We start from the raw sequence: 9,953 nt of genomic DNA, 5'->3' as shown, positions 1-9,953 counted from the left end.
ATAGGATGAGTGAGGGACGGAGTTTAGCAATATTTCTGAGGTGGTAGAAGGAGGTCTTGCATGTTTGTTTGATGTGGGCCTCAAAGGTCAGGTGAGGATCCATTTTAACACCCAGATTGGTGACAGTTGACGAGTGAAATGTTCTGACCGGAGAAGGTGATGCTGGTGATGGAGGATGAAAGGACCTGATGTGGAGTGCCAACTAGAATGGCTTCAGTCTTGGAGCTGTTTAATTGAAGGAAGTTTTGCTTCATCCACACCTCTATCTCCTCCAGGCATGTGGTTATGGTGGATGATGGCAGAGGTGCAGAAGGGGTTGGCTTTGTTCTGATGTAGAGCTGCGTGTCATCAGCATAGCAATGGAAAGATATTCCATGCCGGCTGATGACACGACCAAGGGGGGACATGTATATGGTGAAAAGGGTGGGGCCGAGGACTGATCCTTGAGGGACACCACAGTTCACAAAGTGTGTTTGTGATTTTGCCACTCCCAAGGTGACATGCTCAGTCCTCCCGGTGAGATATGAGGTGAACCAGTTTAGGGCAGAGTCAGAGAGTCCAATTGTCGGCGAAGACGATGGAGTAGAATGTTATGGTCGACGGTGTCAAACGCTGCAGTTAGATCCAGGAGGATGAGGAGGGATGGAGATCCGGTGTCAGCTGTCATCAGCAGGTCATTGGTCACCCTGACTAAGGCAGTTTCTGTACTGTGGCCCTGGCGGAAACCAGACTGGAACTTTTCAAAGAGGTTATTGTGTTTGAGATGTTCGTGAATCTGAATGGAAATTACCTTCTCCAGCACCTTTGATAGAAATGGCAGGTTGGAGATGGGTCTATAATTAGCCAGGACTTCAGGGTCTAAGGTGAGTTTTTTGAGGAGTGGTTTGATGATAGCAGTCTTCGCTCGACTTGTGTTCTTCAGGCCGAGCACGTGACTCGAGAGGACCTCTCGGAGCAGTTGTAGAACGTGCGCCCTCGTGTGTATTTCCATGCTCCGTATCTCTGTGTGATTGAATTGATGTGTCATGTTTCATCTGTCATTGAAGGGCAGGGACATTATTGGCAATCGAACGGACAGAAAATGCTGTTTCGGGTTATTGTGGCTCAAATATTGAGCAGCTGCGTTCCACATTGAGCCGACCGCCTGCAAAGGTGATCGGGGTAAGTCGGTTTCTTTTTTTGTCACTTAATTTTTTTTATTTGTTTAATGATATAAACATAAAACAAGTACAGAAATGTCAGACATAAACATAAACATATATATACACCCATATACATACCCATACACACACACACAGACATACATACATATACACACGCATACACACACATATATACACACACACATACCCTCCCCTCCTCCTAAACACAAAAAAGAAAGAACAACAACAACAAAAAACAACCCCGGCACCCCCTTAATTATCTTTTACTTGTAAGTGTGTATACACTACCCTGCCTCTGCATTTGCAATCCCCTCAAAATCCAAATCTTACCCCTGAGTATTTGACCCCTCCTCTAATTTGTAATGAAAGCCATCAGACTTTTCCATGCTTGGTCAGTTTGGCTTGAACTGTTCTTCATCCTGGCAATCATACTTTCAAAAGCAGCCGTCTCCGTCATGAGTTTTAGCCAATCTGTGAGCGTGGCCGTATGTGGGCTCTTCCAGTTTCTCAGGATAAGCCTTGCTGCCACCATGAAGCCTGTTAGTGACAGTCTGATCTCTGCTTTGGTGAGGCCTGGTGGCACCAGTGATGAGTCGGTTTCTGTAAACTAACCAGATGTCTTCCTGCTAATCCCCGAGTGTCTCTGAGGACCATGTGATCCCCGGGGAATGAACCGCGTGTGAAGCTTCGCTGTGGGATCAGACGGTGACTGATCGGTGCGATGGTCCTCAGCGAGCAGCCGGCCGACGGTCCGTCACAGCGGACAAACAACCCGGTAGTTCCTCTCGGGAACAATGATGATCCTGGGTTGGTCACCACGCGTCACGTCTCGACTTGATTCGAGCAGCCGATTGGTTCCACAGTTGGAGATTGAGGCGGGATGCATCGGGCATGTCAGGCCTGGACTAAAATGAGGACTCAGATGCAGAGGGTAGATTAAGCCCACTTTATTGACTTACGAACCTCTTTGAGGAGTGACAAATAAAAGGGCTATGGAAAAGAACTCATGAAATATACTAGGGCTAATCGAAACACAAAGTCACTCCAAAGGGAGGCCAGCAAAACGGCTGAGCAATAAAACAAAACGGAGCTAAACTAGAAACTCTGCAAACGAAAAGTCTCTCAAGGAGGAAACAGGAAACAACTCACAGGGTTTGGTAAAACTCTTGGAAGAAGAGACTCTGGCGGTGGCAAAGGGCTGAGAGACGAGGAGGAAACACTTTGGACCAAAGGGGAGACGAGACTATGAGCACATGAGGGTCATGGGGAACAGGGGTCAGGGGGGGACCATCAGGGGTCAGGGGAGACCATCAGGGGTCAGGGGTCAGGTGGGACCATCAGGGGTCAGGGGAGACCATCAGGGGTCAGGGGGGACCATCAGGGGTCAGGGGAGACCATCAGGGGTCAGGGGGGACCATCAGGGGTCAGGGGAGACCATCAGGGGTCAGGGGGGACCATCAGGGGTCAGGGGTCAGGGGGGACCATCAGGGGTCAGGGGGGACCATCACACCGGTGACACGTGAGGAAGGGCAAGTGACCTGAAACGAGAGGAGGAGTTAGGCTTCAAAATAAAACAGGAAGTTACGAGACAAAAACCCAAGACCAGACCGAGCTCCCCGCGGTGTGACGGGGCATCGCCCGCATCATGACCGCCAAACAACAAGAGCCGCACACGTCCACGTATATTTCGATGGCCTCATAAGAGCAGATTGTTCAAACCAATGAGCATCAGCAGCTGAAGCCTTCAGAACGTCCTCAGAGAAAGGTCCGTCACGGTGGTTCTCTTCAAAGCAGAACGTTCAGCCGACCGGCTGCACAAGGTCAGCTTACGACTAAAGGAAAATGACTGAACCAAAGGGTCTTTGAATGTTATTACACACATGAAGCAATTTAATTTGCAATTCTCTGAATTGGCTACTGGGTCATTCTGAGCACAATGCACAAATCTGGTGAGACAGACTGGAAGTGTGGCTTTAAAATCCCATGCTGGGTTTCAACGTTTGAACGTCTCACAGCCCCGTCGAGTCCCCAAACCCAACATGTCGCCACAAACTAATTGAATGAATGATTAAAATACAGAATAAGCACTTTTGACAACAAATAACTGCATCCTAATCCCTTTTTTATTGCATTTCTCTGGGCCGATTAGCCAGCGTCGTGCTGCGTCGAAAGAACACGGCATACTTTCTAGGAATAGCTCTGAGTGGGACCAGCCTGTCCCCGTCACACCCACAGCTCTTCATCTACAGGTGGAGAAGGTTAACTCGCCGACTAAAGGGAGCTGATCGACCATTGATGTGAAAGGGTAATTGACTACGTCTGAACCGTGTTGCGCGTGAGGGATGATCAGGAGACGTTAGGCGTGTGTGTCGACAGGATGAGACATCATTAAAATATTCCCTCGTGACCTTCAAGCGATCCCACCCACCTCTGCACATCGCTCCGTAGAGAAGCCGTTTGTGGTAAGTCAGTAAGTAAGTAATTTATTTTCCATAAGTACATACATAACGTGTACATACTGACAAACATTAACAACAGAAAAAAATGTACGAATGGAGGACCGTCCAAAGACCGATGTCTGTAGGCTCCTCTGAGATGAGGAGTTGGACGGCCCCTCCCCGAAGCCTTTAGCCCCGCCCCCTCCCAACTACTACAGGCACACAGACAGTACACACACATATGGATCAAAACATAAAATGTCGTACAAACAACAACAACAAAAAACCAGAACAGGAAAAAGTAAAAGAAAAAGAAAAAGAAAGAGACATAGTAAAAATAATAATAAAAGACAAATGTGAACAACTGATAACTTAGAAAAAAATAATAATATCACGAACATCAAATTATGTATATACATTTTATTTTAAATATCTTTCCTCTATTGTACTGTGCCGCCAGGCTGTATATCAATATTAATAACTTTCAAGATGAAGTGAGATGGCGTTTAAGTCGAGAACCAAATGCCTTGGTGCTGGATGCCGATTTGACCTCGTCCGGAATTTGTCTCCAGAGCTTTGGACCTCGACAGATGAAGCTTTTAAATACAATGTTGACTGTATGTTTATTTATATGAATGCCACCACGCAGCCGCGTGTTGTGGTCGTAGACATTTGTGTTCCTAGTGAACATACGTAACAGATGTCGGTCTGCCCGGGTTGTCAAGTTGAAGGAAACCATCACAAAACATATTCGGCCTCCTTCCCACTGTTTTAGAAACAAGAAGCTCTGCAGCGCAACATGTCGTCCCACCCGGCGCCACACGGCCACTCTGACGGCCCACTCCTCCTCTCTACCTCCACCTGATGGACCGTGGAGGTCTGGATGGTGGAATATGCCGACTACCAACTCTTCATCCACTCTTCATCTTCATTGTGTTGTTCCTGTGTTTTAATTAGTGTGTAATGATTCCTTCTGGTCACATGACATCTATGACACCTGTCCATCCTGGAGAGGGATCCTCCTCTGTTCTCTCCTCAAGGGTTCTGACCTTTTACCCTGAAGGGTTGTTTGGGAGTTGTTCCTGATCCCATGTGATGTCAAAGGTCAAAGGTCAAGGATATCTATGTGTACAGATTGTAAAGCACTCTGAGGGGAATTTCTAATGTGTGAAAATGGGCTCTACGAATAAACTGAATTGAATTGAATTGATAAACACAGGAACCTCTTCCTGGTCACAGGTAGACCCGCGACACCGAGGCCGGACCCCGATACGGACGCGTAACCAGAAGCTCCCACTGACCGCGTCTCGCACGTCTTTGAGTGCCACTCCTCTGCCGCTGCGTGACATTCAGGAGACGGGAGATTTACATTATTTCTCAGGGTGGAGAAAACACCGGGAGAGGGGCTGCCATGGAAACGGACCCCTGCACCGCTGTCAAAATTGTTTAATTATTCAGGACCGCCGTCAACGAGCATCAGCAGGGAATCGACTGGAGCCGCCGAGCCGATTGAATGGCGAGATTAAGAAGTTATACAATGGAGAAACCTTTGGGGAATCCAGATAAATTTACCTCGGATATACTAAAAGGTGTCGGGTGACAAAGCTCCTGGTGGACTTTACTGATGAGTGTGTCACTCATTCTCGGATCCAAGGCAGGCAGGACGCTATTCTTTCTAATAATAATAATAATAAACATTTTATTTATAAGGCACCTTTCAAGGCCCTCAAGGTCAATGTCTCTGCTCATGTTAGTTGTTCTAGGTATCTACTGCCTTGAATATAAATTCATTTCCAATGCTCTAGAAATGTAAATTGATTATACCACAACAAACCAAACCCGTCGACGTCGCCACGCCAAACCGGGTTAAAGCTCGCTGGTGACAGCCAGAGAATTGAACTTATCCCCCGTAATTAAGGTCGTAGCTATCCATGAAGAAAGACGGGCATGTAGCCTGATTCTGTTTTTAAATAATGTGTCTTCCTCACAGAAGCCTGTCAGTTTGTCTTCACAGATATCACCTGCACATGAGAGACATGTTATAGTACCAGACAGGCACTAAGAGGTCACTTTACTTTTCCTCTCCCCAGAACCAATGCACTCACCCCTCCTGTTACCTTTGGGGTCAATTTGACCCCATTCAATGTTTAACGTCTCTAAAAAAATGATTGACATCATTTCTTCCCCTTCATATTTCATAACTTTTCCTAATTTATTGGGGACAACTGGGAAAACATAAAATTCACATGATGATATGTTTTCACTGTCCTGAACACAACTCATACACATCGGTGTTCTTTGGGCTCAATAAAACAGATAAGAAATATCAACTTTTTTATTTATTTAAAAGGCTATTTAGGTCGTCAACAAACAAACAAAAAGTACCTGACACTTAAACTTGGGAAACAATATTAATTCTAATCATTTTCTCTAGGTTTTAATTGCTGGGGTCAAATTGACCCTCAGGGTAAAAGGTGTTAGTACATGTGAAGGTGACAGGAGGGTTAATAAAACAGAAATGTACAGAAAGCCATTCATGCTGGAATGTGCTCCCCTCATATGAGACTAACAAGAAATAAATGTGATTTCAAAAGAAAATTTAAGGCAGCAATAATCATAAAGAAAATTATAGTAGATTAGGTTATTATTTTAGGCATTTAAGGTATTTTTTTACTTTTAATGAAATGTTGTTTTCTAAGTCTAAGTGTTTTTGTGATAATTGATCATGCTGTACTGCATTTTATGTATTTGTATTATATTGAAATGTTCTTTGAAGAATAGCCTCCACTTCGGTGTAGACCAATGAGGATCCTTAATAAACATAAACTATTCATACACTCTGTCATATTCATTGAATGTATTTTAACTCTAAATCTGTCCTTCTGGTCACATGACATCTATTGCATCTGTCCATCCTGGAGAGGGATCCTCCTCTGTTGCTCTCCTGCAGGTTTCTTCCCTTTTTTCCCCCTGAAGGGTTATTTGGGAGTTTTTCCTGGTCCGATGTGAGGTTTTGGGGCAGGGATGTCTATGTGTACAGATTGTAAAGCACTCCGAGACAAATTTGTAATTTGTGAAATTGGGCTATACAAATAAACTGAATTGAATTGAATTGAACAAAGCCTCCAAACGTAAATCATGCTAAAACTAGCCTGGCGTAGCATAGCATTTAATGCCACCTCAGATTTTGAATTTTGAGTTGTTCTTGAGTGATTAAGCTCCTTTAAAATCACGCATTTAACATTTAACAATATTACATTCCAAATCAGTTTATTATAATCCACGGTTATTATTAACAAATGGTGACGAGAAGCTGAAGAACACATTTTCCATGTTGATACTGTTTTCTACTCACATTTTTTGTGCTGTCATTTGGACTTTTGCTGTAAAACAATAAAACATGAGTCTAGAAGACAGTAAATGAAGACACTACATTGTATTACAATATACAGTGCAAAGCTAAAGGTTTTTCAGCACACACACACACACACACACACACACACACACACACACACAGTCATATATTTAGCTTTGGCATTTCTCTAATTGTATTTGCACAGTTCAAAAGCAGGAGTATTACATAATTAAAACTCAGCTGTAAAGCAAGCTCAGTCCACCCCTAATCCAAGGATTAAATGTTTTTTTTAAACCATTATGTACAGACATACATGTACAGTATACATATATATATTTACATATATATGTATATTTACATTTATATATATATGTATATATACATTTATATATATATATATACACACACATATATATATACATTTATATTTATATGTGTATATATGTAAAGAAAACATGAGGTTGTTGCAGGTGTCTTTGTTTTCTCCTGACGGTGTCAGAAGGAGCTGCTGCTCTCATGCGCATCGTTCTGCTCTCATGTCGCACCGATATGTCCTCTCATTTGCACAAAGGTGTAAAGTGTGTGGAAACACTCAGTCTTCATGGTCAGAAACCATTTCACGGGCAAGTCCATTTCCTCTGAGCCATGCGGCCGGCTGAGGGCCGGGAGGATTGCACAATGTCTGTCGACAGCGACAGCTCTGTGGAGGATCTCCAGGAGCACAGAGACCACCGGCCTCACTCGGCAGCCGGCAGCAGCGCCTCGTGTTTATCTGGCATCTTTCAATTTACAGCTGACTTTAGAAAAGTGGTTATGGTGATGATTTTTTTTTTTTTCAGGTTCAGGTTACGTTATTTGTAACCGTAAAACTTGGTTTGCGAGGTAAAGTGAGGAATCATCTCCACGCACATTACCATCAACACAAACAACCAAAAGACAGTTTATTTTTCTGTCTGCTGGATTTCACAGATTTTGTGACCCACGGTTTGTTATTGTTGATTTTGACTCTAGATCTGTGAGTGTGGAGATTGGGATTGGCCGGTTCTCACCTGAGCTCTTTTTCAGGGTGTCTACAGGAATAAACAAGTGAAATTTAAGACTTTTTAAGACCACATTTAAATAAAATGTAAGACCTAACTTGTGATGGAAATACAAATCAAAAGTGGAAATATACATTAATCTAAACACACTGATGTTTGTTCAAATGAACAGTATGGTGTAATGCGAAAGGATAACACAAAAATGTCATTGCTGTTGTAAATTATATTTATTAATATAACATTTTCAGAACATTTAGGTCCCATGAACAAATGTTTATAACATCAAGTAAATATATTTTTAAAAATACGAGCAACATAGTTCCTTTTGAACAAAAAAATCTATAAAATAACATAAATAACAATTCCAGCTGCTTTTAAAATGCAAATTCATTTACATAATAGAATGTATGTGTGTGTGTGTGAGTGAGTGAGTGAGTGAGTTCTCATGTCTCTATGTGATGGATGTCTGTGCACAGGTTCATGTCTACTCCTGAGCTTTTGTGAATATACTAGGAAAACAATCCTTTTCAAACTATATGAATAAAAAAAACTTCCAGTTGACATTTGGTCCATTCTCCTGGAAAAAAGAAAAAAAAGGCAGACATTAGCCAAACAACAGTCACCACATCTTTTATGACACCACCACTTCAGATTAATGTCAGACTGGATCAATATGAATGAAAACTATTTTTACAAATTAAGCAACGCGAGCCATCCCTTGAGCCTAGTGAACACTATTAGACATAGACAGGTAAACACTCTACTTACTACCATTCTAAAACTATTTTTTGTTAGTCTAATTAATGTGTAGTGCGCCTATCCATAGCTGCTATTAACTTGACACACGAGTAAAGCGTAACTATATGAAACACATACTCATATACAAGAGGATAGTTAATACATATATTTATGTTAGACTTACTTTGAGGTGCTGAAGTAGGTCCTGGTGTCATGGCCCATGAGCTCCACAGGATCCTGACGGGACCTGGTCATTTCACCAAGAGCACATGAAGTCCAGCTGTCTGCTCGCGGTGGTCTGGTCCAGAGTCTCGTGGAACAGAATGAAGAACGCACCGCAGCGTTGGACTTCGGTGATGAGCTCTTTGTTGCACGGCGCTGGATTTCCTCCGGTGACCTCCAGCGTTGTAGCTGACGTCGTTGCTGGCGGCGGAGCAGGAGCTCGCGGCGGAGCAGCAGCTCGCGGCGGAGCAGCAGCTCGCGGCGGAGCAGCAGCTAGCCCCGCGCGCTGCTGGCGGCCTTCGCTAGTCTCTGTGCTTCTTGCTCTGCACGTGAGATTCCACCGCTGGAAAGTCTCCCGACACATAACGCAGCTTCAGAAGCATTTCACCCACCGTGACCAGAAACACTCGTTCTTTTCAAGCCGTTGTTGAACTTGCATCCTGCCATGTTTTCTAAACTAGCCGATGCTTCACGTTGTAGGGGATGGGACCGAATACGCGGGGCCCCTTTAAGAGAAGGGGCGTGGCCCCGGTGACACCAGACACCGCAGAGCGACCGGAGCAAAATATTAGACCTGGCAGAACAGATTGCCTCATATTCGTAGTGACATGACACCCAAAAAATTTAAGACCAATCCAATCTGAATTTAAGACAATTTAAGACTTTTTAAGGCCTTCTTTTTTGGAAAAGCAATTTAAGACTTTTAAAGACTTAAGGACCCGCGGACACCCTGTTTTTATAGAGTTTACGTCCTGGCCCGATCCCAGTCTCCACCCTCACTGATTTATTTTAATCTTTTATTTATTTATTTTTAAATATACTTCATTGATAATGCACGGTGTGATATACAGTGATCAAGTAACGTAAAGTATTCATTTTTTGTGTGTATGTTTCAGATTACAAGAGGAAAAATAAATGAATAAAAATAACAAGGCAAGACAGAATAACAAATTGTTACAATAAGGAGTAATGAAACACCCACAGACCCAGACCCACC

General features: G+C 43.4%; 1 long non-coding RNA gene across 1 annotated transcript; it reads right to left on the bottom strand.

The window, feature by feature from the left end:
- Positions 1-8,204: 8,204 nt before the first annotated feature.
- LOC130197057 (uncharacterized) lies at positions 8,205-9,590 on the bottom strand. Its single transcript, XR_008832368.1, has 2 exons — positions 8,919-9,590; positions 8,205-8,573 (listed from the first exon to the last, which is right to left on the bottom strand). It is a non-coding gene; the product is annotated as an uncharacterized LOC130197057 (long non-coding RNA).
- Between the last annotated feature and the right edge of the window lie 363 nt (positions 9,591-9,953).

The sequence above is a fragment of the Pseudoliparis swirei genome, chromosome 7 (genome assembly GCF_029220125.1).
Source record: "Pseudoliparis swirei isolate HS2019 ecotype Mariana Trench chromosome 7, NWPU_hadal_v1, whole genome shotgun sequence".
NCBI lineage: Eukaryota > Metazoa > Chordata > Actinopteri > Perciformes > Liparidae > Pseudoliparis > Pseudoliparis swirei.
This window is presented reverse-complemented; position numbering and strand designations above follow the sequence as displayed.